The following is a 6687-nucleotide window of genomic DNA, read 5'->3' as shown; positions in this document are numbered from 1 at the left end:
CAGAACAGGAATGACAGCAAATTCAGTTTTGGCATGTCGTGGTTTAAATAAGGGAAGAGAGGAAAAAAACAAAAAAAAAAGAAAGAAGAAGAAACCCAAAACTAGAATAGAAAATAAACAACTCAAAACTTGAGCACATGACACAAGTGAGGGGAGGTTTGAATTTGCGCGGCTGTGCAGCGGCGGCCTTTGCAGAGAGACTTTGGTCACTTGGTTTCTAATCACAGACCATTATACAGAACGTGAAAATGGCCGATGAGGGAGCGACATCGAGGAAAACGGAGTGTCCTGGAATCGGGGAACATGGTTTGGAATTTTACTACAGATGATTGTCTGTTTTCCGTTGAGTGTGAAAATCAAACATTGCAGTCAACTCCAGGACAGCCCCTACATTCATAGGAGGTAGATAACACGGCAACGACACACCACAAACTCTGTAGCAACGTGTCTGAATGGGATGGAGCTCTCGCTCTAGTGGGTGGAACTGTAGTGCATAATTTGTTCAACTTTTAAGGCCAAATAGGAACCTGTGGTGTAAATCTAAGGCTATTTTAAGACAAAGGTGGGGGGGAGGGTCGGAGGAAGGGAAGGGGCGGGTGGAGGGTAGGAAACAGATTTAGCCCTTTGACGGCAACACCGGCATTAACAGTCATATCATACCACACTTCGTCAACTAAACCTGATATTTTTGGCTATACAGAATAAAAAAAGAAGAGAGAGAGAGAGAAAAAGAGAGAGAGAGAGAGAGAGAGAGAGAGAGAGAGAGAGAGGAATGCGGCTACAGCTGAGGAATATTCCGTGGAGACTGTGTTGGAGTATTAACTGTGTGAATGACACGTGATGGTTTGGCCACAAGGTGCAACAACAGATGAAGTGGTGGAGGCGGGAGCACAGCCGGCAGTGACATTCAAACCTCCCAGCGGGGAAAATTAGAATTTTATTGGACAATATGAAGTACACCAAAGAAAAACGTCAATGCAGCATATATCAGGCTTATGAGGTACTTCATGAATGTATATATTTATATATATAGATATATATATATATATATCTCAACCTTTTTAGAAAAGCTCTTCAAACTCATATTATTCCTTATAATTCCTATTGATAGCATAAAATACCTCGTCAGTTATTTCATTTTTATTTTCGGCCCAACTTCAAGAGGGCTTTTTTTTTTTTTTTTTTTTTTTTTTTAGATTTCCAAGACTGCTTTGAAAGTGCAAAACACAAATACTGATCATTCTATGCAGCATCTATACGCACGGTTGCATGATAATTGAAAATGGAGATTAGTTTCATGAGGCGCGGCAGATTTCGTCAAAACTTTAAAGCGGTAACAAAACAAAACAAAAAAAAGACTTAGAAACCCAAAGATGGGACCGATGGAGACAAACGACAAACATCCAACTAAAGGCACAAATAAAACGACTACAAACACACTGGATGTTGAAAGTATCAAATCACCACACAACCTCATATGTACCTTTGTTGAATTTACAATTATTTGATACATTGTAAAATATGCTCAAACATGTGTATTCCCTTTGTAAATTGTCGCATGCAAAACTACTAGAGCCTGTGGTTAAGTGGAAATGGGTTGAGTAAAAAGACCGGGATGTCCTCCCTGGTTTTTATTGCAGTACTGGGTTCATGTAGACATTTGATCAGGTGGTGGAGTGGCTCTATCCAGTATCAGACCTCCATATTCTAACATGCCGCTAACACAAGGAGAGAGAAAGCTGCTTACAAAGATTAGGTGTCCATCTATCCATTGGCAAGGAATCATGCTGCTAACGAGACTGGTGGAGAGAGAAAACTAATTACCCACAGTTCACAGCCCTCTCTGACATTATTGCTGTAAATACATCTCTCATTCCAACATCACCAGGAATATGAACACACTCACACTGCAGGACAGCACATACCATGGCACATTTGTCCATATATAATCCAGCTATGTGTCTTTTCTGGGCAGTTTCGTTTGTAAAGTGAAGGACTCACATGAGACTTGAACTCCTGATTACACAAAAATTTGGTCCCTTAAATCGTAACCAACTGAAGCCACCCACCCACCAGGCGAACAGGATTACGTCCAAGTTTTTCATAACAACAGTGCTCTCACTCCATACGGGCTCGTACTGATTTGGTCACTACAATTTTTGATGTTACCAAGCTAGCACCGGACAATGCTCTGAGGTAGTTTTTTTGTTTGTTTGTTTTTCCCGAGCTGGTAAATAAAAAGCCACATCATTCTGAAGACTAGAAACACTTTGACATACCCAAACGAGTCTGGCGTGACTGGATGAACATATATCAGCTCCTCGGGCTGTTGGCTAAGATCAAGTGTAGTATCGGTACGTCAGCTAGATGGCACTGGTTTTGGTAACAGTTCAGGGGTCACACTTACTACACGCCAGCTGTACCACGGACCACGTCCACCTGAGGCAGTGAAGTCGCATTCCGGTTCTGTCACGGCTGCATGGAAACGTATGCTAACCAATGTGTCCAGCAGATGAAGATCTATTTTAGCAAAAGTGACCTTTGTAACATGTCAAACTAAGGACAAGACCTCCTGTGGTCAAAGCATGAGTTTCCACAGCGCTGAATATTTGTCTGTTAATCACGATGAATTCTAGGACAGTATGCATGCTAGCATTAGCACCAATAAAAGCTAACAGAGGTCGATGAGGATGTCATTAGGTTAGGAGTTATTTGGTCATTAACAGCCCAACTGAAATTCTGACCTGATAATTGCTTGTTTGTGTTGTACGTCGCTTTGGACAAAAGCGTCTGCTAAATGAAATTGCAGAATTGTAGAATAATGACACAAGATGAAATGTTTATGTGCTTTCGTGACAATCCAGCCAGTAGGTACAAGATGTAAAGTCAGGGGATGAGCGCATTTACTTCTTTGCATGGATAAAAACGTTGGCAAAAGTTGTAGTAATATTGGAAAAACATGTTGAAAACATGAGAGATGGAACACTACCAAAAGATGACGCAACTGCATCAAGTGGACGCTAGTGGAGAGTTCTTCATGGGTCGGCCAGTGCCCCGTTTGAATTTGAACTAAATAATTCAGAAGTATAGCCACAAACAAGACAGTCAAAGCTAAACCTGCAAAAGCCAAGTGGGAACCAGAGCAGCACCACGTGGCTTCAGGTAAGATTGAGGATATCGGTGTGATGAAGAACAAAGTGATGCTTGGTGTAGGGTTATCTAGGAAATTCATGCCTGCAGTAGCCAACCAAGTGTGACGTAAATTCTTAAATCGGACAATTTAGAAATAAAGCTTTGTAGTAATACAATCGGCACCAGTAATAAAAACAATCAACACTCAAACAAAAGCTTTGAAGTAGCACAAATGTGTTGGTGACATTTTACTCTGTAAGGACCGCACGAGAGTATCAGACTGAGGGTAGAAGAAGCAGAGGCCAAAAATCTAACAAGAGAAAGCAACCATCATATTTACAAACACAGCTCTTATGTTACAGCCTCTCCAAACACACACACACACACAAACACACACACACGGTTGACACTAGAAGAGAACAAATGACTACTTTCCAGTGTTTCCCACAGAATATATTTCTCTTTGCGTTGGCATAAAAAACACCCAACAATCGGCCGCAACTGCTAAAACTGTGGTCTGCCACTACAAATCAATTAATGTTTGGGAAACACTGACTCTTTGCACCAGTGTGAAAAGTTTGTCTGCTAACGCTACAGTAGCCAACATCCAGCAAGACATCTCAATGGTGTGTGTGTGTGTGTACATAGATATATCATGTTAATGAAAATATGAAGGATATCAGTTGTGAAGCGGTGGATATCCAATTAATAAAATATTAAAAGAAAACATGACACCATCTGCAAACAATTAAGCCTATAAATATGAGAGAAAAAAAACACCCCCGAAAAAAACAAGGCAGTACACAAGAAGCAAACATGAGTATAAATGTACAGGATGACTGCCCATACAATATTACAAACCACACAGGCTCTAAGTACATTCAACGTTATTTGGAGCTAGGAAAATAGGTTTCTACTCTACAAGAGGTTGTTTTTTTGTTTTTTTATATCTACAACAGTTTCTCTACAAGAGACGGATAAGAGGCAGAGAGGAGATGCGTTACTATACAGGGTAATGGTTTGGAATAAATGAATGTTTAGGTTCTGGCTTCATTTGAAATCAAGCTTTTTTATATATATATATATATATATATTTTTTTATTCCAAGACCACTCAAAGAGCCGGGAAGAAAGTAAACAGGCTGATCGTTACACTTGGAGCAATTTTATCGCAGCTTCTTTCATCTAAATTTACATACAGCTACATATGAAGAAAAACCTGGTATCATGTACATAAAATTCAATTAGCTTATGATTTAAATTACAAAAACGGCCATTTCTATTACTCGCCTTGTCCAAGTTTTGCACTAAAGACACAAGAAAAACCTAAGAAGAAAACCCAACAACAGCCAAACTAAGGTGAATGTGTGCATTTAATTTACGTTTCTCCGCTAAGTATGTTATAATTTCATTGTGGTTACTGCCACAGGCCAAACTGAGCACCAGTACACGTTTAAAGCAGTGCCACATTCATGCAAGCTGGTGCTTGTATTTGTTGAGCACACACATTCTTGCTTTAGCTCATAAAGCAGATTTAGGTAAAAAGTCTCTTCTGTATATTGATATGTATAATCTGACACATAATGAGGTCTTATTTTAGCATGACTTGCTATACACATTGCAGTCTTGAAACAGGGACCATGTAAAACTTTCCTGTACAATTTATCCTCACACTTTGGCATCACATCTCCAATGAGCAAAGCAACCCCAGAGGCCTTCACATCTGCAGCGTTATCAGGTTCAATTTAACAGCTGTCACTCAGTTTTGCATAAAGCACCTTTCAATCTCACAATTAGAACAAAGGCAATCCAACTGCACAACAACACTCGACATGTAAAGGCATCAGGATATTTCTTAAAATGAAGTTCGCTGGTTGGTGTGGTAGACTCCCTCCTGATCTTCCGGCTTTGATTTTGAAAAGCCACCAACCCTGACTGCTCCATTCTAGTTGAAAAAAAAAAAGAGGCTGCCTGTCTGTCACCTGATAAATAGCCTTAATGCTGCAATAGTTGCAAAGTCTATTCTTGTTTAGTGCAAAAAGAACACTGTCAAATGTTTGTTTTATTTCCAGAAAAAGCAATGCCATTCTCATCTGGTACACTAAGGTGCTGGTATAGGTAATGTAAAACACAAAGTAGCAGTAACAACAGAACCACCTCCTAAAGATAAAGTGTTCTGAATTGAAGCAGGTTATTCGGGAGACTCTCAGACATGGCAACATTATGACACACTTCTAAGCTAAATAGTTCACACCAAGGCATCCCTAAAGAGACTAACTCAGAGCTCCACCGAGGAGGTGGCAGATGCAGATTTACTGCGGTTCCACCAAGAACGAGCACGTTTCCAAGCCAACAAGCTTCACCCAGCATCACCACCAGCACCAGTTGCTGGGTCTGATCCAGTCACACTTGACAGATTTAAACACATGATCAAATACAGGAACAAACATTTCAAGGTCAAGGCCTTGCTATTTTAATTCTATTCCTATAAGCTTCACTACCAGATTGATATTTTCCAGGCTGAAAGAGTTGTTCTCTCTGTACTTACCTCAAAAATGGAGTTCTTTTACAATTAGTTCAAATTATGGATATGCATTTGTGGTTATAAATACTCAGATACAAAAATCAAGATGTCAAAAGAGACTTTTGTTTTGGTGCACAGAATTATAGAATAGCTGTGAGAGAGAGAGTGTGTGTGTGTGTGTGTGTGTGTGCGCGCGCACCTACAGACACACTTCAAGAATTTGGTCGTGCAGCTCAACACCCCTTAAAGAAATAAAAGCAAATTTTCTCTTAACATGATCAGTTTTGAGTACAATTATGACAAGTAAGTATAATGAGAAAGCGTGTTTGTCATCTGTCAATGCAAGACTCAAACAATGCCAATTAGATAGATAGCGGGGGTAATTATACAGAAATGGCCCACAGTGTGATGTTACCATAACAATTTAACAGGTAACAAGAGGTAGAACACACGGCCATTTCCATGCAATTACACCAGTGTCACACGATATGGCCGAGTCTCCTGTTACGACCGAGGAACACACGTCTATTAGAACTCATAGCTAAAGTTCTGCTATCAAAAGTGCATCCAAATTTACATGTTGTGAGACCAGCACCGATAAGAACAACATTGACATCATAACAGTAAATATCAAGTACGTGATTTTTCAAAATGCCCCACAAACACAGTCAGTCGGATTTGCTTTACAAGTAAAAACAGCTAGGCCGTCAAAAGAGAGAGAGGGAGAGAGAGAGAGACTCGCGAAACGATGAAGCCGTGCGGACCAACTCAGTAAGGATTTAAGGTGGTTTACAGTGAAAAATTCTAGCACCTAGAATCACCTTGTGTGCTTTCTTCTGAATATTAATCATGTAAAAGTGTGTAATCTTGTTTGGCTAAGAAAGATTGTATTACAAAGGATAGGCCCGATTTTCAAGCTATAAAATCTACTACTTTGCTATATATATATATATATATATATATATATATATATATATATATATATATATATATATATATATATATATATATATATATATATATATATATATA

The sequence above is a fragment of the Aulostomus chinensis genome, chromosome 22, assembly GCF_037954235.1.
Source record: "Aulostomus chinensis isolate RoL2024-O1b breed Wild chromosome 22, RoL_Achi_v1.0, whole genome shotgun sequence".
Classification (NCBI taxonomy): Eukaryota; Metazoa; Chordata; class Actinopteri; order Syngnathiformes; family Aulostomidae; genus Aulostomus; species Aulostomus chinensis.
This window is presented reverse-complemented; position numbering follows the sequence as displayed.